Here is a 25234-nt window from a genome sequence, read left to right on the forward strand (position 1 = left end):
GGCCAGGCTGTGTCAGGGCTCTGGAGAGAGTCAGGAGTTTTCATTGTTATCTTTTTAGCATTCTGTCTGTATCCTTTCTGTATTCTTTAGTATAGTTTAGTATTCTTTAACATAATACAGTATCATAAAGTAATAAATGAGCCTTCTGAGAGCATGGAGTCCTCATCATTCCTTCCTTTGTCAGTGGCCCTGCACTTACAGTTCTCAGGAGGAATTAAGGACTGTAGGACAGCAGAGCTGGGGGAGTGTTTTCCCCCCTTTCCACCTTTGTCCTCCCCCTCATGCTCCAAGAGCTGGGATGCAGGCAGACATTCTTACCCAACCTTTGGGATTGCTGTTGCTCCCTTTCCTACTGTCATCTTCTCATCAAGCTTTCTGTTGATGTCTCAAATTATTTTTTTTGGTGTTGCTGTGACACCAAAGTGCTCTAAACTGTCCCAAAATTGTCAGTTCCTCCTGAATGGGGGGGAGAGGTAAGTGTCATACCAAGGTCAAGTAGACTGGGATGTTCTGGAAGTATCTTTAACATCTTTGCTTGCCTTCTCTTACAGTTTAAGATGAGTTGTGAGGGATACTCATCATCTCTGCCTCGTTATTCTCTTTGTTAAACTGTGTCCCTGTGCTGAGATGGAAAACAATGGGCAGCCTCATGGCTGATCTTTCTTTTATGTTAGAAGTAAAAATTCAACCCAAACCACTGAAATGAAGGCTTCTTGCCCTTTGATTCTTCACCTTGATGTCCTGGAGTCAGGAACACTCATGTAGTAAAGTAAATTGAGAGAAAACAAGGAGATCTAATTGATTTCTCAGTTGTAGTGCTAAATCCAGCTTGCATTCAATTATTCCTCTGATGATAAACCAGCCACTATTGTTTTTTCTTTTAATGGTTTTTTTTTTTTTTTTTTTGAGTGGAGTTGGCTGAATCAAGATATTTCAGGCAAAATGCACTTTGTTCCTTCATTTACCCCAGAGCTGACTAATCACTGGGACATTTGAGCTACTAGAAGGCAAAGAGAGAGCTATAAGCTGCTTACTGAGAGAGCAGAAAATTAATGTTCCCAAGTTCTGAGCAGAGAGATCAGGGCTTCCTGAAGATATGCTGAGATTGTGATGTTCTTTATTGTCCTTATCAAGTTGTTGGTGAAACTGCCCCTGCTGCACTGAGCCATGATGCAATCCTGTTCTGCTGTGAGAGAGTTCAGCTGTTGGCTTGGTTGGTTTATTCCCAACTACCCTGTAACATCTATTTGTTCCTTCCACTGGAAATTCAGCAGCTGGTCACTGGTTGATTGGCCTTTAATTATCTCCATCAAGAGACATTTTTTTTTTTGCTTTATTAATGATCAAACATCTAATTTCTTTAATATCTGGTGTTTCATGTCCATGTCAGCTGCAGTAGAGGGAGATTTCAGACAAATGGTGTTTCCTGCAGTTCTGGAGGTCTCAGCTGACACTGACACAGCAATTTTGTCAAGGTTTGGTGCTTGTTTGGAAGAACTTGCAATCAAAAGGTCAGGGGAAGGAAAGGAAGAAGGGAAATGATGCCCTCAATGTTGCAGAGGTCAGTGCAATGTTCCCTTTCTGGTCCAGCTCTTGTTCTGTCCTTCCATCCTCTCAGAATTGCTCTGAAGCCCTGATTAGGAGATGGCATTGCCAGGATATAAACTGGAATATTGCAGGATGGTGTGTAGATGTCCAAAGGGAGCACTAAGATGGTGAGTTAACAGACACACCCAAAGGACAAGCTGATGAAAGAAACAAGTCTTAGGATGAAGGCAAACATTTTCTGGAATCATACAGGCTTTGTCAAAACAGCCAAACCACCCTCCCCGTCCTCTACCAATGCCTACCCCACCCAAAAACAAGAGAAAAGGAAAATAAAAGATGACTGCAGAGCAATGCCACCTTATAATGAACATTACAGCTCAGGTAACAGAAGCTTTAAGGTCTGTCATGATCACAGCTTGAGTTTCATTCAACCCCAGTACCCACAGCAAAGCTTTGATATATCAAAATGGCAACTTCAACCCTCTCAAAAGATGCCAGAGAAAAGTAATTTTTTCAAATTAGTGTTAGTAGTAGCTGTTGTCAGGTGTTTGGAAGTAATAAACACTGAAAAGACAAAGGAAATACTAGGGACAACAAGTAAAAAATTTATTTATGTGACTTATAACTGGATTATTTTCATAAGTCAGGCAGCCTAAACTAACTGGTAAGAAGTGAGCAGAGCTGCAGCCAGTTTTTGGATGGGGGTGGTGGAAAGAAATAGCTCTGCTTGCTACTGGAACTGGACACCTTGTCTGAAATCTGAATTGCAGCACACCTGCTCTCTAAGCACAAAAGGGATTTGATGGTGTTACTCTGAGAGCTCCACAGCTCACACATGAAATAGGAAAAACGTGTAATCATTAATGCTATTTTTGTTTTATCTAAGTCTGCATATTGTGCATTCCTTGTTTGAAGTATCTGGGCAGAACCCTGATGTGTGGCCATAGCTCAGCTGAAAGGTCAATATTCTGTATTTTCCAGACTCCATGAATTGTTTATCTAGGGTCTGTGTATGGAGATCATTGAATTTTATGGGATGAATCCTTGATTTTGTTTGGGAACATTATCCCTTGTGAGTTATTTGACCTTTCATCAGTGCTGGAACAGCTCATAGGTGCTTTTCAGATGGAAATAAAATGTCTGACAATCTCAGTTGTGTGTGCTCTATTAACGCTGGTACAAGTAATATGAAAATTAATTTACAAGGCTCAAGAGTTCTTTCTTTGAATTCCTAAACATGAAACCAGCCCTGATTCACAGGAGATATTTTGGCCCATTCTTCTGGGTGTGCATCAAGGTAAATCTTGACATTGGAAAGGTATTTCATTCCCTGTTTTGTTCTGCAAAATGTCCTCAAGTGAATGAAACAGGAGGGAGGAATTTAGGTGACTGACACTGAATAAAAATAGTGATTTCTTAAGTGTTTATGTAAGGCTTGGGGTTTTTGTAACACTTTTTCCTCCTAATTCAGTTATCTTCTTCAAAGGCTTCACTGTTTACTGGTGCTATTGCCAGAGTGCAGGAAAGTAAAGATGCATGCATTTCCTCTTAGCTTAAGGAAAGAATTCTTCTTTGTAAGAGGGCACAGGTTTCAGCACAACAGGCTGAGGAACTCGCCTGAGGGCTTGTGTAATGTACAAAAATACTGAGCTCTGCAGCAGCAGAACCAACCTGCAGATTCAGCTCTAAATACCCAGGCAGCTCCACTTGAGGAGGGGTGTCAGGGTGCCTTGCTTGGAGGCAGGCATTTCCAATAGTTTCTGCTTTAAAGTGACTCATTTTGGCAACAGGACTGCCTCAGGGGAGGGTTTTGGGGGCAGTGAGCCCTGGTGTGCCAGGATGTGCCAAGTGCACTCCCCTTGCAGCTGATTGTCCAGCCATGCTCCCATCAGTAACATTCATCTCTCTCTCAAAAACCTGACTCACTCTGAAGACAAATTCATTGCTTCTCCCCTATGGATTAGGCCTGTTGGATTATTTTAAACTATCATGTGCATATTTTCTTGCCCTTTCATAAAATATTTCTTTAAAGGATTAAATCTTGTTTACCATGATGAAGCATCAATTGCTGGAATAATGGAGGGTTTGTGTTCTGGTAGTTAGAAGCTTTTTCTTCTGAAAAGATAAGGTGTCTTCTTGAAAAGTGGAATTAGCTGGATATTTATGTGCTTGATAGTGTTGGCCAGTGGCTGCTGTCTTCTGGAAAGGCCACTGAAAGTCAGAGTCACAAAAAGAACTTTGGCAGAATGAAAAGCATATGAAAATGGTAGAAACATAAAGGTGTTCCCTCCCCCACCATCTGATTGTTCTCCAGTGGTTTGCTTGTGGTTGGAAGGGTGTTTTCTTGTTAGAGCCAGCTGACTAATCTGGCACTGACCTGGGAACAAAATCATCTCCCTGTTCTAAAGAAGTACCAGATTGCTTTAGCTGGGTTTTATGCCAGCCCTTCATAAAACCAAGATTTTGGGGTATTTTGCTGCAAAGTAGTTGTATGGTGCCTCTGAGTAGTTTAACAAGAAACCCAAGTAGTAGCTGCAGTGTGTGCCCCAGCTGGTAGCTGAGCTGTGGGAAGACACCAAAGACCTGGGGATTATCACAAGAAAAACTGTTCATTGATTTCTCTCCCTGCTGCTCCTTGCCCCCTGCTGCCACAAGAAGTCAGTGGTTGAAAATCACAGCAGGTGAGCCTGTTGTGTTCAGGGTGGCTGAGTAAGGTCCACACCTGGGGAGTAGCTGTGTGCCCTGACTAAAAAATCTTCCTTGGTGGAAAAGCTCAATTTTGGAACAGCTCCCACTGAGCAGGGGTGAAACATCTCAAGGTTAACTCGTATTTCTGTCTGGTCAGGACCTTCATTTTTGTATTTACTCTTCCCTCATGCTGCTCTGAGTCTTTACCTGGTCTCCTGCCTCATATTCCATCCCAATTCTGGACATCTGCTCTCAGCCCCACTCAATGGTTTCTTTGGCTTTATGCCAGGATTTTTCCTACCTTTCCAGCTTTTCCTAGAAACTCAGTCTTCTTCTGCCTTGGCCTTGAGTATCTTGCCATTTTCTCCTGCCAGAGCCACTCTTGCAGTTAATTGACTTCAGGCTTTTTCTCTTGGGTGCACATCTCCAAAATTCTGGTTCCTTCAGTTTTTGTTCTTCCCTCTGATTTCCATTTCCCTGGGTGAGCCAATTTTCTCCTTTTCTGGAGATTCCTGCTGCACAGGGACTCACTGGAATGGAATTTGTGGGAATTCCTCTGTGGGAAGGGCTGTCCCACTGCTGAAGAGCCTTTATCACTGCTGTGTGTGCATTTCTAGCTTGTGTCTCTTGCTATAATTTAAATCTGCTGTAAATCTGCCTCTTATAATGTTCTTCCATTGTTTCTCTCCAACCTAATTACACGAATGCCATTATTTTAATTTGCATATGCATTGTGGCAAGTGTGTTGTGCCATTTTTGGGCTCAAGCCACATGGCACTGCCATGTCCAGTACATATCCTGGGAAGTTTAGCATGCTGGAAAACATAAATGAATTTTAAACCTTCTCTCCAGTGTGGGTGGTTGCTCCATGTGTGTAGAAAATGCTGACAATTTGGGACTTTATGAAAGGGCTGACAAAGATGGCAGGAATCCTGGAAGTCATTTCAGTGAGGCTCAAAGCACAATATAATATAATTTCTACTTGAGCATGAAAATTTCCCTGAGTGTGATACACAAATAGTTTGTAATTGTAAAGCAGAGTTCATATAAGTGCTTTCTTGGTTTTTTTCTTGCTGTAGTGAATGTCAGAATCCTCCCTGTGACCTCATGAGGTCCCCAAAGCAGGAAGGTGTTGCCCAGAACAAGAGTTTGTGTTCCCACCTCCTGAGACACTTGGCTGAGTCTCTGCCAGGCTGTGGCACTGCCACTCCTACTCTGGTCAGTCTATCAACCATTTATCAAATTGTGGAACGTTGCCCCATCAAAACCCAAAAATACTCCATTGGCTTCCTTTTGTTTCCAGGGAAAAGGTCAGCCTGGGACCCCTAACCAGCCTGGAACCCCTAATCAGCCCCAGCCTGGGACCTCTAACCATCCCCAGCCTGGGACCCCTAACCATCCCCAGCCTGGGACCCCTAACCATCCCCAGCCTGGGACCCCCAACCAGCCCCAGCTTGGAACCCCTAACCATCCCCAGCCTGGGACCCCTAATCAGCCCCAGCCTGGGACCCCTAACCAGCCCCAGCCTGGGACCCCCAACCAGCCCCAGCCTGGGACCCCTAACCAGCCCCATCCTGGAACCCCTAACCATCCCCAGCCTGGGACCCCCTAACCAGCCCCATCCTGGAACCCCTAACCATCCCCAGCCTGGGAACCCCTAACCATCCCCATCCTGGAACCCCTAACCATCCCCAGCCTGGGAACCCCTAACCAGCCCCAGCCTGGGACCCCTAACCATCCCCAGCCTGGGACCCCTAACCAGCCCCAGCCTGGGACCCCTAACCAGCCCCAGCCTGGGACCCCTAACCAGCCCCAGCCTGGGACCCCTAACCATCCCCAGCCTGGGACCCCTAACCAGCCCCAGCCTGGGACCCCTAACCAGCCCCATCCTGGAACCCCTAACCATCCCCAGCCTGGGACCCCTAACCATCCCCAGCCTGGAACCCCTAACCAGCCCCAGCCTGGGACCCCTAACCATCCCCAGCCTGGGACCTCTAACCAGCCCCAGCCTGGGACCCCTAACCAGCCCCAGCCTGGGACCCCCTAACCAGCCCCAGCCTGGGACCCCTAACCAGCCCCAGCTTTTGTCAAACATCTTGTGAGGAAAAGCAAAAAAAGCCAAAAATATTATCTGGAATTTAAATGCATGGATTTGAGGGAAATGCCTAGGTTCAGTGGAGAGCAACTGGAGCTTACGGAAACATGTCTTTTGGAGACAAAGCCTAATTTCCATATAAATATGATGGCTGGAACACCCAGCACATTGCCTGCAACAGAAAAAGCAGTTTACTCAGTGGAGCTGTTGTTTTCCACTGCATGTGCCTCTCAGTGAGAGTGCAATATCTGGAGAAATGAAATAGCCAGGACAGCAGTGATGTCCTGCTGCTGCTAACCAGAGGGCACGAAAATGAGTGCTGTCAACTCCCTGGGATAAATCCCTTGTAAAAGCAGTGTAGGAACACATGGGTTGGAGTGGCACCTTCCACTGCTGGGCTCCCAGAGGCACAGACTGCCCTGCTGAGGGTCCTCTGCTGTCCCTCCATGGGGACAGAGCTAATAATTCAATTAGCATGTGAAAATAAGGAAAACAGACATCCCACTTCTGTGTAAGTGTTGGGGGTGGGAGTGTTTTTCTACCTGATTTTTAATTTTTTTTTCCTTTTTTTTTTCCCCCCTGAAGTGTTTTCATGTATCTTCATGTTTTCGAGTATTTTCATGTATTTTCATCTTTCAAATAAATTCAGAGTGTAGTGCTTTCCAGGAAAGCACAATGATGCCTCTGTATCTCAAATTTACTGCCCCTAAATGGAAGAATTTAAACCTAAGGCTTCTGATGGGATGGCTGCAATTTTTGATTATTTAGAATAAGTACTAATTCTAAGGCTAAGAGTGACTTTTGCATGTAGGCAAGATGTTTGTGTACATCAGGATTTTTGGTGGGAAAAAATGCATGAGGCAAAGACAAATTTGGTTGAAATTTCATTTTCTGCTCATACTAAGAACTGATTAACTGAAATAGGTCGATTTTGGCTGAAAATTGACTATATACAGAATGAGAAATATTTGCTGGGCATGTTATATAAACTGAAAGAAAAAAAAGTTTCTCTGGGTTGCAGGTCTTGAAAGAAAGCAACAAAAGACAATTAGAAAACAATTAGCTGATGGGGAACAGCAGAGTGTAGATCACTCACACATTTTTTGAATGTTTCCCAGAAATTGAGGCGTGCAGGACTTGTGCTGGAAGACTTTTATTAGGAATCAGAAAGGTGCTTGGTTTAAAAGATAACTTGAGAGGATTGTGTGACTGGGTGGGATGTGGTTTTTGTTTAAGAAGTTATCACTGAATGAAAACCTTTATTAGGTGTGGGTTCCAAATTTCAAATTAAATACATTAAATATCAGCCTGCAAGACATGGAGTGCATGCATTCACTTTTGGGGGGTCTGTGCTCCTATTCAATTGGAATAGAATATTAATGAATTGCCAAGTAATTATGGAAATCTGAGTGGTTTTTCTTGTGTATTTATTGACTACAGCTGAAATACTGTAGAAAATTTAATATTTTAAGTTCTATTTTCCATTGCTATTAAATAAAATAATAGGGCAAATTGGAGTTGTGAACTCATATGTGCAGAGATTTTAAATTTTTTTTTTTACAGTAAATTACCAGCCTTTAATATTTGTAGCAAATTAAGAGGTAATTAAAATATATGTAAATGTGCAAGAATGTGCAAGACAGACTACATGTGTAGCTTATTTCTGGGGTTAGTTTAACCTTCACAGTGACACAGACTGACAGGTTTCCCAGAGGGGCTGGTCCTGTGATTTCATCCTGAGAAAACAAGGAGCTCTCTGTCCAAGTCACTTACTAACTTTTAGAACCATGATTTTTGGCCAGGGAGAGAAAGTCCTTAACCTGCATTTAGGAAGATGTATCTAACTTATTAAGGTGTGAAGGAAGCAGGGCTGGTTTTGATTTCCATGCAGTTCTGTATTGACCTGGCACTGCCTGAGCTCTGCTGAGCCCCCACCACTGCCACAGTGGGGATTTGCACATTGTTTTGGAAGTTTGGACTAATTTACCTGCAAGTCACAGCATGTCAAACAAAACTCAATAGCTTTCTGAAATCAATTATGCTGTGAGTGAAGCAAATTTAATTCCTACTAATGCATTTTTCTTAAAGCCAAGGGGTCTAATAAAATCAATGCATGTAAAGAAGCATGAAGTTTTGTAGGGAATTTTGTTTTCATTACATCCCCTTGCAGAAATAACATCTTTTCTAGTGTTATGTTTTCCTAATGAAAAATAGAAGTCCTGAAGCAGGTATTTTGGATTAGATTTATATCAGGATTTAATATTTTATAATTGCATTTGTTTTGCACATAGACTAGCAGTTGGTGAGGGCACATATTTATCCACACTATTGTAATTGAAGTTCAATGGAAACTTGATGAACACCAATAATTTGCCTTATTCACCATCCTGCAAGGAATTTGTCTTAAAATCAGACCATACTCCAAGAACATTTTCTTAGAAAATGATAAATATAATACAGACTTCCCTTAAACCCGTTGGATTTTTTTGCAAATACAACAATCAAACAAGCCCTAAGTTAATTGGTTAATTTTACATCAATTGAAAGATAAATAAATGCTGCAATACCTGAGTGAGTTTGGCACCTTTTCTATAGATAATCTTGTTAAGCTCTGCACTTGGTGAAAGGCTACCTAAAAGAGAAAGTGACAAAATACCTTTACAATTAAATGTTCATTTCGATCTGCATCTGTTGGGTGTGTATCTGTTGTTCAGGGTGAAGCTTTAAGCAGCTCTTTCACTGCATGGTCAGGAGAAATTCCAGATGTTTCAGGATGGAAATTTGCCTCAGTTTTGTTACCAAAAAAAAAAAGGAAAAATGACTGTAAGTACCTTTTACCTTCTTGGTGTTCTTCAGGGGCAGAGTCCTCTGGCTACCACCAGCACCAAGTCCCTTTAGCTCAGATTTTTGACTTGCACTCCTTTAAATGTTCACTTCTTCAGCATTTAAATCTGAAGAAAAAAAAAAAAAAAGAGGATGCTGTGTAAAACAGGAATTTCAAAACCTTATTCTGTCTGCTGCTGTTAAGCAGAAGGAAATTTTCTACAAGATAAAAAAAAAAATCTTCTCCTTTTATTAAAAGAATGCTAATAAGGGTTGTTGCTAAGGGAAACATTTAATGTCCATTCTTGGATTTGATAATGTACCTGAGGAAAGTGTTACACAGAGTCAATGTCCCTTCATTTCTTAGGGCAGAGGCCACCCAGAGGGGGAAGAGAGACACCCAGAGAGAGCCTTTGAGAGAGAAAAATGCTTCATGTCTTTCAGCAAATGTGGCTGACTGATAAAATGAAGGCATGTCTCTTGCTACCTTTTTAAACTTTTATTGTGTGTTTTGGTTTTTTTTGGTTTTTTTTTTTTTTAGCTTTTTGGTTGTTGTTGGTTTGGGGTTTTTTTGTTTGGTTTTATTTATTTTTTTTTTTTTTTTGTAATAGTATAATTGATGGCATTGCCCTAAACTGCATTTAGGTGCTATCCAGGAATGGAAATCAAAAGGACATTTAAAACAAGCTTATGTGGAAGTGGAATTTTATATTCTTGCTCGGTTGGGATTGAAGAGGAGCTAAATAGAAATGAGCCTTCTGCTCTGCAAAGGAATCTGACAGTTTGTCATAGGCTCATTTTGGGGTCAACAATGGGATGAGAGCAGGGGATGCTTGTGCTGTGTGAGGACTCAGTTTTCAGAAATCAATATTATTCTAAAGAGAAGGCTGGAGTAAAAAAAAAAAAAGGCCTTTAAAGGGCTTTTCTTCAGTCAAAGGTTGCTTATTGAATTAGTTATCCATTTGAAATTGCTATCAAAATATGCAGTGTAGTTTTCTTGCTTCCAAAGTAGTTCTGGAAATAGAAAGGCTGTACAGAAACCCCTATGACATGACACCATGGAAGCACTTACAAAAATAATGTTTCACATCTTTTAAATAGTCTTGTTCCTCTGAGATTGTTTCCATTGGAAAGAAGAAGAAAGGGGAGCTACAAATTGACATTTACTGGAAAAAAAGCTGCTCTTGCATATTTTTCTTTTAATGGTGCTGGAAGTTTAAAATGCAGCTTTCCTTGACTTCAGGCTTCATTTTAGTGCTTTTACTTTTTAAATTTGTTACATTTTAAATCAGATATGAGCAACTGCAGGTTGCAATTAGAAATTAAAATATTTTGTGTAGACTTGGATAAATTAGCAAAAAAATGACTACACTGTGTTACCAGTATAGACAACTTTTTACTTTCTGCTCTCAGTTGAACATAAAGGTTTTTCCTGCTCACAGAATTACATAATTACCTTTTTCCACTGACTGTATTCTTAATAACAGAAAACTCAGCATTTGAATTGAAAGTTCACTTGCCACCTTGTAGTAAAACATGATGCCCAATGCTGAATGCATTTGAGACTCTGTGAATTGTAAACAGATAATTTGTCCTTTGCTTTTCCATTTTAATGACTTGTAGGATATGGATGGATATTTCTGTGTAAGTTTAATGTAGAGTGAAAAGTTGATATAAATAAGTTGAATTAAAGAAGTCACTCAGAATTCAATGGCAGAGTGGTTTGCAGTGGGGAGCAGAGCTGTAAAATCAGTGACCTCCTTTTTGGCTCTGGTGGCCTTTCCTTGCCTCAGCTCAGCCAGTTATCCACTGCTGGGAAGGATGAAAGTTTGACAAGAGTCTCACAGCTATGTGTGCTTGGCAGAAAGATTTTTGAATGTAGAATCTGAAGATGGAATAGAGATGGAAGCAAGTTTTGATACAGAAGAAAAGAATTGCTGAGCCAGTCTGACTGGCTAACCAAGGAGCAAAGGGTGTGTTGGTTAGAAGGGGGTTTTATGAGTTAGAGCAAAGGATAAACCCACCCCAAACAAGAAGATGTTTTTACCAAGCAGAAAGAGAGCACAGGCAAACAATCAGCAAATGTGGCAAGTAGAAAAAAAGGTCTCAGAATTTTCCACTGCAAGAAAACTGGAAAACAACTTCTAGCTTAAACTGCAATGTCCTGACTGTGAGTGATTGGAGAACAGCACCATGAATATGGGAATGACAGTGGTTATGATAGGCTGTAGGTAATAGTTAAGGTACAGATTGGTTCTGCTGGATGAAGATGCTCAGCAAAGAAAAGTCTATAATGCCATGTAAGCAAAACCAAAGGGTCTCCAGGGCTGCCTGCAGCTGGAGCTGACAGCTGTGGGCACAGCTCTGTCACCCACCACCCTGGGCTGCTGTCACATCTGGGATACAATAAACTGCATTTTGTGTACAATAAACTGCATTTTGTATCCAATAAACAGCATTTTGGAGAGCTGCCTGGTCCCACACCCCTCAATCCAGAGAAGGAGTGGTTCTTTGACAAGAGGGTATCTTTAAATGGAGAATGTTTCCAGGCAGGGGATGAGTTGGGGAAGGTCTGCCAAGAGTGGGGAAGGCAGATATGGATGGATGGAACTCTGCTGCTCCACCTCCCCTGCTGGCTGCTGCTTCTTGGTTTGGGCACGGCCAAATTCAGGCCTTGGCAAAAAATGCAGGGCAACTGTGCATATGGGCAGCATGAGAGTGCTGCTTCAAATGCCAGAAATCAGGGGCTGCCAGATGTTTTCTGCAGCATCTGTGTGGGATGAAGTGACCTTGACTCTTGTCATGAAGACCTAAGCAAATGAACTCATCCTCTCCAATGGACTGTGTGTTCTGTGAGAAAGGGATGGAGAGAAAATTTGTGTTTTTTGGTGAGTCTGTTTGCACTTCCTGAAGGCAGGAGGCCAGGTTAGGTCACAGCTCTGGTTCGTGTTCATGTCAGACAGAGGGAACAAATCTCAGTATTTCTGATGTTCCTGTGGGAATTGCTCAAATGATTCATTTTTGAGTGACTCCAGTTGTACAGGGGAAGCTGAAGGATTGGGGCAGAGACAGAGTTTTAAAAATAAATTGTGAAGGAGTCCAGCCTTTGGGCCTTTCATATTTTTAGACTGTAACTCCCCAGGCAATGCTTCATGATGAGCAAATGTTACACACTCAGACATTCCTTCTGCTGTCACCAGCCTTTTCTTCTCAGACCCTGACAATATTTTTAAGAGCAATCTCACTGACTACTGCTAAATAGCAATTTCTGAGCTGTTGAAGATGTATGACATAGAGCACATCAAGCATTATAATAAAGTTCAAATATTTTGTTTTCTTGAGCTCTCTATGGGGTTCAACCTTGCTGATTTTCTCCATGGTACCCTTGACCAATAATTCCACATCATGTCACATTCTTAGTGTGTCTGTGGTGATAGGAACAAACTGGTGATGAAATTGAAGTTGATATTTAGATTATCTGATGTTTCACTTCTCATGGACTCACTTTGAAATCTGGACTGGACCAAGCTAACTGCATTGAGCCACCCACAATCACTGGCTGACAGAGATTCAGTGGAGATCAACTACTCAGAAAACCAGATGAGAGGCATCAATTTCTTACTGCTACCAAGCTGGACAACAGGATGTTGTTGAAAATTGAGTGCCTTGAAAGAAAGTGAAGAGAAGGTCGAGTGGAGCTCTTGGAGCTGGAAAATCATATGGCAGTATGTTTTATTTCCAGTATGTTTTATTTCCACCTCCAGTTCAAAGGACACAGAAACTGGGTGAAGGTCTAGGTAGGCTCAGTTTGGTTTTGGTGCTGATCCATGGGACAGAGCAAGGAATTAGCTTTTCCCAAGCTTTATTGGAGCAGAAAAGTGTGGCTCTACACTTGTGTGTGCCAGCTGTAGTGGGAGATGGGGAAGCCCCTGTTGGTTGTATACTCAGTTTTGAAAGAGCTCTTACCAAATGGAAATTAATAAATGATTAATGAACATTCTTAGGGTTATTTTCCTGAGAAAACTTTCACCCTGACCTTCCTTGAGGTTTCATGGAGCAGGGAATCAGTCCCCCACTTCCTTCCAATGCACAACATTCCTGGTGCAGATAAAGATAATGGCTTTTACAGCTGGAGATAGAGGACTGTGCTCAAAGGGGAGGTAAGAGGAGGAAAAAAACAGCATCTCCCTGCCTTAACCAGCATCTCCCTGCCTTATGCCACTTTTTCAGTGGAATTTAAACTGCAGATGGATGTGGTAGCTGCAGACAAGGCCATTCAAAGTGGAAATGGGGCAAGTGAGTGGGAACACAAAAAATGCTGCCTGTGCTGCAGCAGCCAGTCAAGGCAGTGGATGGATGAAAAGAACAATTAATTGCCAGCCTCTAAGGAACAGGTAGTTAAAAAAGAGATGTGGGAGGTGAAGCCATTCATGTGGCTTTGTGTCAGCCCCTTCTATGAAGGTGTTTCCCAGTTCTTGGTTGCCTAGTCAGCTAAGCCAGATCAATGCCCAGGAATGCTGCAGGTGTTGAACTTGCAAACCCTGTTCTCAGATGCTTATCCAGAAAGTTCACTGCCTCCCTGGCCCCTTGCATTAAAGCTGCTCCCCTCATGGCTTTTGTAGGGCTGTTTTCTGAAATATGTGTCCATAGTCAGGTTTTCTTCTTCATGCTTGTTCTCCTCTCAGGTAATAATGGCTGCAAGTAAGAATATTTAGCCTGGGGGAGTGAGCAAGCTAAAAAGGGGGTTGGATTCATTGCTGACAAGAAAAAGTAGTGGCATCATAACTAGCCAGCCAGGTTAAATATTAAATTTAATGAGCGTTAGTGCAAATGGTGTGTTGGAGATCTGATGTCTTAACAAGTCATAAAATAGAATTTTCCTCAGGAACAGCAGCTTTATGGCTTTTTGGATATCCACAGAGGGCCAGATGGTGAATCCTGTGCTTATTCTGTTCCCTTACAAGCTCAGTGCTGAAATGAACAGGGCTGTTGACAAAGCCAAGGTGTTGCTGAGTGCCAAAGCCTGGCTGGCTGGCAGTGCCACTTGAGCAGACTTAGCCAAAATTGTCCCTCAAATGTGCTGCCCACAGCTGGAGTCCTGTGCTGAGAGCTTACTGCAGTTTTGGGGTGAAGGCAGGGAGCTGAGACACAGCTGGTCATGGCTGGAATTCTGCCACTGCTGGATCCCTCTGCATGCCCATTCCAAAATTAACCACCCCTGGCACATTTCCTGAAAAATCCCTTCACCAGGATTTCTTCTCCTGGGAAGCTGAGGAGCCTCAGAGAAAAATCATCTCATTTGCTTCTCCTGTGTTTTGCTGCTTTGGAATGGGGTTTGGAGATTGTTTATGCAACGTGTGAATTGTTTTAACTTAATGACCAACCAGTGCCAGCAGTGTCAAGGCTCTGGGGAGTCTCCAGTTTTTAATTAGTACCTTGTTAAGCCTTCTGGCTGTATCCTTTCTCTACTCTTTAATATAGTTTAGTACAGCATTCTATAATATAATATAATACCATAAAATTATAAATTAGACTTCTGAGAACATGGAGTCAGACTCATCAATTCCTCCCTCATCATGGGGACCCTGAAAATACCACACTGCCCCAGCTTCCTTTTTAAAAAGTGGGGGAATTTTGGGAAAAGTTCATGGACACAAAGCTTCCATGCCTGCCAGTAGCATGCCATAAGATCAAATGGTGCTTTTTCAGGGTTGGGTGTTTCTTCTACCTAAAGATTTTTTTCTGAGTGAAATTGCAGTAATTTTATAAGAGTTTCAACAATGAACTCAAAGCTGTGAGGGCACAGATGAAATGATGGAAGAAAAGACTGAGCCCTATTAATCTTTGTTATCCTCAGGAGAAAAAATACATTGTGATAGCTCCAAGTCCAGAGATGGTGAAAAATGCCAGAGCCAGCTGGCAGCAGAGGAAGATTCAGGTGGGCAGATTGCACCTGCTGTGGGTGATGCCTTCTTGTCCTTGGAATCTAAATTCAGAATATTGAGGAGTGCTTGCTAAACCAGCTTAGCCACATGTCAAAATTTGTGAAAAGCAAAAAAGTGAAATCTGAATTCACACTATTTTTTTTTTTTTTCAATTAGTAGCTGAGTGTAAAGGTCTTGTGTATTTAGAGCTTTTAGAGGTCTCTTACATCCCAAAATCTCTCTTCAGCACTGGCACCACACAGCTTTTTGAACAAAAAGAGTGATAATCCTATTTCTGTGAAAAATGGGAACTTGGAGATGTTTTCTGGAGTTCTGGGTTGAAAATTAATACAGTGATGTCAGGTACTAAGGCAGGAAGCAAACAAAATAAACACAGCTGTGAGCAGCAACCTTTTGGTGGAGCCTTTTCATATCAGGGCTGCAAGAAGCTGCCTGATCATTCTGCAGCTCTTCCCTGTTTCATGACCCTCAGGCTGTGCTGAAACCCTTCTCAAACACTGCCAAACAGTTTGTTTGCAGTTCCCTTAGTTTGGACAAGTTTTGGGTTTTCTCTTAGCTGTATTAATGGAGGTTACAATTATCAACACCAACTGCAATATTCCTTGCTGCATTAGGAAGTTTCATGGCTGCCAGTTGCAGAGTGCAGCAATTTGATTTTCCCTGAATGTTTCACAAAGGGGATGTGAATGCTCTTGGTGATGCAGTAACATAACAATGTACATAAAGCAAACCCTGAGATTGCTTGCAGAACAAATATAAGAAATACCTTGGAAAATGATGCATTCTTTGGACTCATTTTTTCATTCTTTCTCCATCTTCTTGCTTCCCTTCATATTTTCCAAACATTCATTTTTTTTGGCATCCAAAAATAAAACTGTATAAATCTCTGTTTCTACTCCTAACTTTGATTTTTGAAATGATGCTATAATGAAGAGGAAAGAAGATTGATGGGAAATGTTTCATGGCAAGACCTACAGGTTGAGGAAATAGAATTGATAGTGTAATAAAAACCCATAATAATACAGATTTTCAGGAAAGGGGGAGAAAAGGTGCAGTTAATAAACTGTAGATGGCTAAGACACTGGAATCTTACCTGCTAAACAATTAAATCAGATTTTTTTTTTATTTTTAATTTATGCATGTAAATACACCAACAGTGCTGGAAAGCTTTGTGTACAAAATATCTTGTGGTTTTTGGGCTGTGCATACATGGTTCAACATGGTCAGGCTCCCACATCACATTAGCGTGGGGAGAGGATAGCATTTAGCTCCCTTGGAGATGTCCTGGGCTGTGGAATTCTTCAGGAATCCCTTTCTTTCACCTGTGAGAAGGAGTTCAGTCCCTGAAAGTGAAACTCCCTTCCCCCAGCCCTCCCAGCCGTGAGTCTCTGCAAGCCCTGTGGAAATCTCCACCCTCCCCCTGGATCTCAGTGCTCACACTCAGGGTCTCCTGGGTGTCTCCTGGCCAAAAGCCTTCCTGGGAAAAGCTGGGAAGGACTGCTCTGGCTCCATCTCAGCCCCTCAGTTCTCACTGTTAATGACTGCTCCAAAACCAGTGCCAAGTCACATCACCAGAGCTGTCTTCCCTGACAGGATCTTTTTTCCATGTGCTACATCACAGGGTATTTCTTGCAGGGTTTCTCCAGTGTTGAAGGAATTCTCTAGGACTGAATTTCTAAATGCCTTTTTTTGTTTTTGCATTTTGCATCACTGGAAGGAGTGACCTAATGGTCTAAATCCCTTTGCAGTGTCCATTAACACCTTTTGGCAAAGTTTTTTTTATTTCAAGCTTAATGTTTGGACTTAAAACAGGGTGCTGGTGGTGTCAGTGAGTCAGGCTGTCAATAGGATTGGATGGACAGCATTTGTGAGCTTCTCTGCTTCTGGCACACATTTATGAGGAGGAGCTGGGGCAAGCCAGAGAGTAATACTTGGAGGATTATGAGGAATTAACCTGAACATGGATACTTCTGACTCCTGGGAAATCTGAGTGCATCTCTTCATTTGGAATAGATTACAGCAGTGCGGAGCAGCCAGTGTAATTAATTGGTCAAATTTTTCCTGCTGTTTTACCAAGAGCCAGAGTATCAGTTATCTACTCATCTCTTGGGAAATTCATAGTGCAAAAATCTAGAGGGAAAGTTGGTTGTTTCAGCAGAAACGGATTTGCAGCTGCTGAGGAGAATTTGATTATGTGCTGCTTTCAAAGAAATGCCATACGTCATTCACTCCTGGACAGAAAACCTGCTCTGGGACTGAGATTTTCAGACAGCCTAGGGGAGCTGGGGAATAGGACTGGATTTCTTCTTTATATGCTAAGTCTTTCTGAAGTTGAAAGTGTGGCAGAAGCGTGCAAACATTGGGAAATGTTGCTGTACATAAATATGAGGGGTTTTCCAATAATTCAGTAAAATATTAGAAATTTCAAGATGGACTTCTGGCTGGCAAGATGACATCTGCTGTTTTGAAAGAGTTTCTCACCTGTTGGAGTACTGGCTTTACAATCAAGAATGTAAGAACTGAGACAAGTTGCACAGTAGAAACGCACTGTGGTTGTCTCCCATCTCAGAGGATGAATGTTAATTTCTGCACTCACAAAATTCTTGCTCTTCTACAAATCACTGGAGCCTTACAGAGTGAGCTGGTGCTCACAGAAATGAGGAAAATCACTGATGTGTTAGGTTTGGCTGTAATATCACATATTTATTGGAAATGTTGGTGACTGAGTGGTGTCTGCAGAAGAGTATTGTGTTTTGAGAAATGCTGGTGGAGGATGGCAAGAGTTGTTTTGGCAGAGAAGCTGCAGCACATCCCTGTTCAAATGCTGAGCCTCTTCCCAGAGCTGGCCCCACAGGAAGCTCAGAGTCCTGGTTGAACTGTGCTGCAGTAAGGTAGAAAAATCATAGAGAAAGGCTTCATAAAATCAGGCCTGCTCTCCTGGAATCAGTGGCTGGCCTTGCCAAAGCTAGCATTGCCAGGTTCCCATTTATTTTTTATAAGAAAAAATAGAGTTTTTTTGTGGGTTTTTTTAATGAATAGTAGTGGGGAAAATTGTAATTGTGAAGTTTTTTTTTTTTTTATAAGCTTTTTTTACAGTTGTGTTTATGGGTTATATTAATTTATGGGGTATAGTTTTAAAGATGAGTTGTTTAAAGGTAAACGGTTTTGTTATTTATTTTTAAAAACATTTTTATTTTTGGTAATAGAGTTTTTCTTTTTTTCTTTTCTTTTTGAAAAATTCATTAACACACCAATCTATACCTGGGTAAAAAACCACTTGCACAAACTTTTTTCACTGTTAGATGGAAAAATAAAAACTATCACAAAAAACTGTCCCTGCACGTGGATGCCAAGAATTTGAGTGACCAATCAATACAGGATAACAACTTGTTAATGACCAATAAAGTAATTGGCAAAAAAACTCCTGACCAATTGGAGTCCCACACGAGGTCTGTAAAACTGTATAAAAAGGAGTGATGTGAATAATTAATGGCTTTTTTCCACCATGAAGAAAATGGAATCCTGTGTCATTTATTCCCATAGGACTGGGATACTGAGATGGTTCCTGGGTGTGGAAGAGGTTTTACAGTGACTTCTGTGAGCCAGAGAGAAGTTTGAGAAGAGGATCCACGTTTACCCTGAAAGAATTTCCTACCAAGGTCACTGACATAGAAACCAAGAAAGAAAGAAGGATAAACAAGAGAAACCTGGAGCTGCCTGTTCCAGTGAGCACTTGGTTTGTCTCTCCTGCCCAATGAGTGAAGTGTGAACTGATGGGCTCTGTAAGAATGGATACAAAGCATGCATGCTGGAATAAAACCAGTTTGAAGCCTTCTGAGAATGGAGAGTGTTGCTCTGTACTGTCTCTGTCTCAACTACAACCCCTGGGATGTGCAGAGTTTTATCTCTTGCCAAGGTGGTGCCTGGGGAAGGCTGGCACCTGATATCCACATCAGGGGCACCACCAAATCAGTGGAGCAGGTTTATCCCAGCCCATGTTCTCCCAGCAGCTGGGGCTCAGCCAGGCAGCTCAGGCTCCAAGGGGGTCATGCAAAGTGCTCTGCACTGGAAGGCACGAAAGAGCCAGAAGAGTCTGGCTGGAGCCAAGGCAGGAGAGTTCATGGAATAAAAATGCAATTCCCCAGACTGATACAGCAGCAGAGCCTGCAGGATTCTTTGCCAACATCTGTTTGCTGGGAACACAGCAGAGCCTAAATTATGCAGCACAGTGTCATGCTGGGGAGGAGGAAACATGGGTGAGCAGCTGCATGGCATGCACTGGGGGTGCTTTAACTGTCTCACTCCCTGCTTGCAGCTCCAGGCACCCTTAGGTGCACCAGGCATGGCTTGAGATCACTCTTTTCCCTGTACTAGCACTAGTAGCATCACAGAGAAATCCCAGGAAAAAAAAAAATAGCGGGAACCCACCATTAATTTTATCACCAAGGAGAGTTGGGTGCAAGTGCAGCTTGCCACTATTTTTTTGAGTACAGCTTGCCACTGTTTTCAGCACAATATTGCATTTATTCTTGGCTTTCACCACCCAGAGGGAAGCAGCTAAATGGGTCAAGTTAGTCCAGAAGATGCTGCATATGGTCAAACCAACTTGAACCTCATGTCAGCTTTTGCAGAACATTTGGCAAAACGAGTGAAAACCCAGGGTTTTTCTATCCAATGTTAATTTCTAATTTGCTTTATGGGAATGAACCAGATTAATGCTAAAATTTCCCATACTCATGTAATTATTCATATGTATAAGCAGCTGAGGGTTTTTTTTTTTACCTTCTTGAACCCAGAAATAACAACTAAATTTACTGGATTTTTAATAGTACTTGGAGAAAGTGTTATGGGTAAATTTATTCTAGGGCCTACAGACTTTGATTTGGAGAAGTTGTTATTACTGGAAGCAAGAGTTTATGAACTCCTCGGTGAACTGCTTCTATGTGTGTTGTCCTTAAACCCAAAATGCATAAGGCATTCCTATGGGATTGCTCTGCATAGGAAACACTTAATTTTGTGGCAGATGAATTTAGTTTAATTGTCTATGCACTGAAGGACTCCAGCAAGTTTCTCCACCCTGAAATTATTTTGATATTTAGGTGTCTCCTTAGATCTCCTTAAAATTGTTAGTTTTGAGTTTGACACAATTCTTATCTGCATGAGATCTGCCAAGTAGATACCGGAATGTTTTTCCTTCTTGCAAAACATAATTGGGCATTAACTCATGGAGTTTCCTCAGAAAGCTCTTGGTGGATGGATGGATGGATGGATGGATGGATGGATGGATGGATGGATGGATGGATGGATGGATGGATGGATGGATGGGTAGGTGGGTGGATGGATGGATGGATGGATGGATGGATGGATGGATGGATGGATGGATGGATGGATGGATGGCTGGATGGATGGATGGATGGATGGATGGATGATGGCTGGATGGCTGGGTCGGTGGGTGGATGGATGGCTGGATGGATGGATGGCTGGATGGATGGATGGCTGGCTGGCTGGATGGCTGGATGGATGGCTGGCTGGGTGGGTGGATGGCTGGGTGGGTGGCTGGCTGGATGGCTGGATGGATGGCTGGCTGGATGGATGCATGGCTGGATGGATGGATGGATGGATGGATGGATGGATGGATGGATGGATGGATGGATGGATGGATGGATGGATGGATGGATGATTTTAACTTGCTTTACCTGCATAAATCCAGATGACAGTACCTTGTATAACCCAACTGTTCTAATTGTTCCCCAGCAGGCAGAAATTAGGACCTGCTGTGCTCTCCCCCAGTATTTCTGCATCTCTCACACCTGTGCTGGAAATCTGTGAGCTTTCTGTGTAGGTATCAGTCTGTGTCTTCCCTGTGACCTTAGCTCAGGGCTGGGCAGTGATGAGAGGGTGCTGTGAAGAAGATCCAGCCTAGATTAGGATGGCTAATGAAGGTCTGGTTGGCTGAGAAATCAACTCAGCTGTGGCTCAGCTCACATATATTTGTTGTCTGTTTCTGTGTGAAGAGGCTGCCTGATTGCTCTGAGCTGTGATTTAGCCAGTTTTGTTGTTGGGATGTTGTGCTGGAGCCTTTCCCAGGGGACCAGTAGTGTACAGGAACAATTCTGGTTCACTCCACAGGCCTTTCCTGGTCTAATTTGAGTTTCAAGCCATTTCATGGCCACATTGAGAGGATGAGAGGGAAGGCAGATGCCTTACTAGTGAGAGAAGGGAGGAAAATACACATTAGCAGAACACTACCAGAGTTTTAAGTGGTTCCTTTAGCTGTAAAAGCCTCACCACCCCTCACTTCCTGCACATGCTCCCAGCCTTCAGTGCTGCAGGAATACACATCTTGCACCCATTAACAGCTCGGTGATGACTCTATGCAACTCCCTTCAGAGACAGGGAAAAGAGTGTGGGAGCAGTTTGGAGTCTCAGCATCTGTTCTCCCTTCTGCCAAACTGCTGCAGCATGGCAACCAGATGGGAGCGATGCCATTTCTCCTCAGGAACCAAACACCCTTTGAGGAAGGCTTTTCATTAAGGACCAAGTCCTGGAACCTCAGGCACTGCTCTTTTTTGTTGTTGACTTTGGGGTTTTTTGGTTTTTTTGTTTGTTTGTTTGGGTTTTTGATCTTTTATTTGGGGGTTTTGTTGACTGTCAAATATATTTTGATTAGAGACACTGCAGAGTGGAGAGTTCATTTAATAGGAGGAATAAAATTATTTCATTCTTGTAAGAAGAGAAGGAACAGAAGAAATCAAGGGTATATAGCATACGGTGAACAGTAAAATCAAATATTCTTATTTGATAAAAATACTGATGTTTACATTTATGTGCTTTCAGCTTGCCTCATCCATTTCACATGTTAGCACAGGTGAAAATATTTAATTAGTGTTGCCACAGTTTTAAATATGGTTAAACATTTGGGGCCCACTGTTCAAACTGCTTTATAATGTGTGTAGAGCAGTGAAATGCAGAGCCACCTTTGGGCATCTGAACCCTCAGCTTGTCCCTGTGATCAGGGAAGTGTGTGTGCAGTGGCAAGGAAGAGCTCCCAAGCCATGGCCACTTCCTTCAGGAGTCTGTCTGTGCAAGTCTAATATCTAGACACTGTTGGAACCCTGGATGCTGAGAATTTTAAACTTGCTGTGCTGCCAGGCACTGACCCCCAGGAGAACACTGCATTGACCTGGGCATGTGGAGAAAACTTCCAGAATGGAATGACAGAACTGGGATTGTGGGTGTGGAGTTTGAATAGAATTGTGTGATATCACAGGGTGGGAAACTTGGAGTTTAAGGGTTTAGAATACAGTAATAATATATATAAAGCAAGATGGAGGTTTTAGGGTGGAGGCTGGTCCTTGTTCTTCACCTTCTTCTCCATGGGTTTGGGTGGTTTTGTGTAATTGGATTAAAAAGTTCACCCCGTGGGACATGAGTGATTGGTTATTGGGTTAAAAGTGAAAATAATTTAGGTGCCATTTCTTAATTGGACAGTTTAGCCTTAAAGGCCTTGTAGAGAAAGACAGTGACAGTCATTTTGTAGCTTGTTAGTAGAATGCTGTAGAGCTCATGACTTGTAAGACTGTGATATAGATAAGAGATAACAAACACCTGAGTTTGAACATGAAATTCCATCTTGAGCCCTTCAATCCCGACCTTGACAGAGGCAGAAAAGTTAAAGAATTGACAAGACACATGATGAAATTTCAAGTCAGATGTAATTTTAATACAGATTTAATCCAGGCAGGTTTATTTAAGCATTGGGTAAAGGCATCAGCCTCACAGATATTCACAGAGAAATTTCATGTACAGCTTCACATACTTCAAAACTTTGCCAGCATTGCTCTCTGAGTAATTTCATCCACATCTATATCTGAGCAAACCATTTGCTGAGGTATTTTCTGCCATCTGTGGATGTTCATCTGCAGTTTATATGCCAGATGTGTGCTGGCAGCACACATGCTACAAAAAACAAGGATCCAGAACTGCAGTAGCAATCCCAGTGCTGCAAAGCAAGAAAACCTTTGCAACCTGCTATCTAATCATGTAAATTAGTTTGCTAAATAAATGCATTGTTTATCTATAAAGAACAAAACAATGGCTTGCTGTAAATGTGGGTCTCAAGAAAGCCATTTTCACAGGTGCATGAGCCACAGCAGTTGGGGAATTCAGTTGATCCTGGTGATATTTAAGTTATTTTCTCATGACTTGAGTATTCCAGTTGCTTCACCCCATTCCTTGTGCCATTTAACCTTGGCTGACTTGTGGAGGATTTCAAAGCCACTGTTTTAGTACTGGATTTCTCATGGTAGTACCACAGAATCAGTTCCCTTCTCTTGGTCAGTGTAGGGGGTGAGGGGACAGCACTGAGTAACCCTAATTTAGAACAGTCTCAGAGAAAGAGGAAACTCTGAAACAGTGAACTCTGAATCACTGAAACAGTGATTTAGCTCATGCAGCAAGATAGATGTTATATATATCTAGGACAGGGTGTGGTGAGAAATCCCCTGCATGTTCATGTTGTGTGGGAGGTATGCATACAAATCCACTTAACAGCTGAGTTTCTGTGAGGAATATTCTTCCCACACAGAAAATTGGAAGAATTGAGGAAGTGTATCTGAGGAGAGTCTAAGCCCTGCCAATAAAAGCCTGACCTTGCTAGGTGGGCCCTGAGCTCTTGTGGCTAAACTAAGCAGCCTGGTGTCAACTGTGCCCTAAATCTACCTTTGATATCTTCATATTCCCCCTATCTGTGGCTGCAGCAGGCATCCCCTGAGGCTGCACTCAGGCTGGCTGAGCAGAAGTGGAACTTTGCTAATGAGTCCTGAATCTTCTCACATTCCCCCTCCAGAGCTGCTGGCTCTTGGGAGATGTCAAAGGTCTGCCTGAAAAGCAAACACACCATGCCAAGGATCAAAGGAACCCTTGCTGTATCCCAGGGACCAGCTCAAGCATGACCAGAGCCTTTCTAATCCTCAGTTTCTGTAATCAGGGCTCCACTAAAGTCTTTGTTTGCTCAAACACCAGCTCTCCTGGCTCTGTAAGAGCTGTCTCAGTGGGGCTGCAGCCAAAGACGTGCTCCCAGGGTGTGAATTGCTCTCTGGGTCTTTGCAGACTGAAGCTGTGGGAGGTACTGGCCATGAACCTGAGGGAATCAGGGATGCAGGGAATGGAGCCCTGGCTGACTTAGGTGTGTGTTGGGGGACACAAGGCAGAGGATGGACTTTGGACCTGGTTAACATAAGAGATTTGATAACAGGATGCCTTGGCAAAAGCAAAGGGAACTTGGAAAATTAGACCTGGATTGCAAGAAAATGAAATCAAACGAGTTTACCAGAAAAAAAAAATCCCATTAAACTCTGCAAGCCAGAGATGTTATCTGCATAAGTTTGGGTATGTGACTGTAGCCTAATCATTGCAGTACACATTCCTAGTCTCCCTGAAATAGCATATAAGGGTTTGTACCCCACAATAAAATGGGATCCTGATCACCCAGTCAGTCTCCCCATCTCTCTCCATCACTGACAGGTGTGGTCCTGTAGTTGGCAGTTACAAGATCCTTTCTTAGAGACTTTTTCTTTCATCCCAAAACTCAAATCAGCAGTCTTTTCCAGGAATTCTGTAGTCTAATCACATGCTCTAAAGAAGTTTGTTCCCCCCTCTCATTTTTTAGGAGCAGGAATCCATGGTTCAGATGGCTGTAGCACAGCCTGTCCTGGGACATATCACTGAAATCACAGCACCTCTGGGGAGCCAGTGTCCACATCACCCACCCAGACACATTTCATGATTTATGGACACTGATGTTAATGACCCTGACTAGAATGGATTAAAAAATGCACTTATTACTTACATATGAAACAGCTTTTATAGAGAGAGCAGTTTAATCACAGTTTATCATCTCTTAGTCCTGCTCTGCCCACCACCCTTAACTTATGCTATTTGTGTTTGCAATAGGCTTAAAACTGCTTTTCATTTTAATGGAATTTAATAAGCTATGCATAAAGGCATTTTTCAATTGTGACCCCGATTCCTTTAAAAGTCATCTCTAAAACTCCTTCTAGTGTTTGAGACATTATTTCTAGTTTAATTATTACACCTGCAGTACTACTCTGTGATATTGCAGCTATTTGCCCAC

Source organism: Serinus canaria, chromosome 9 (genome assembly GCF_022539315.1).
Source record: "Serinus canaria isolate serCan28SL12 chromosome 9, serCan2020, whole genome shotgun sequence".
In the NCBI taxonomy this organism is placed as follows: Eukaryota; Metazoa; Chordata; class Aves; order Passeriformes; family Fringillidae; genus Serinus; species Serinus canaria.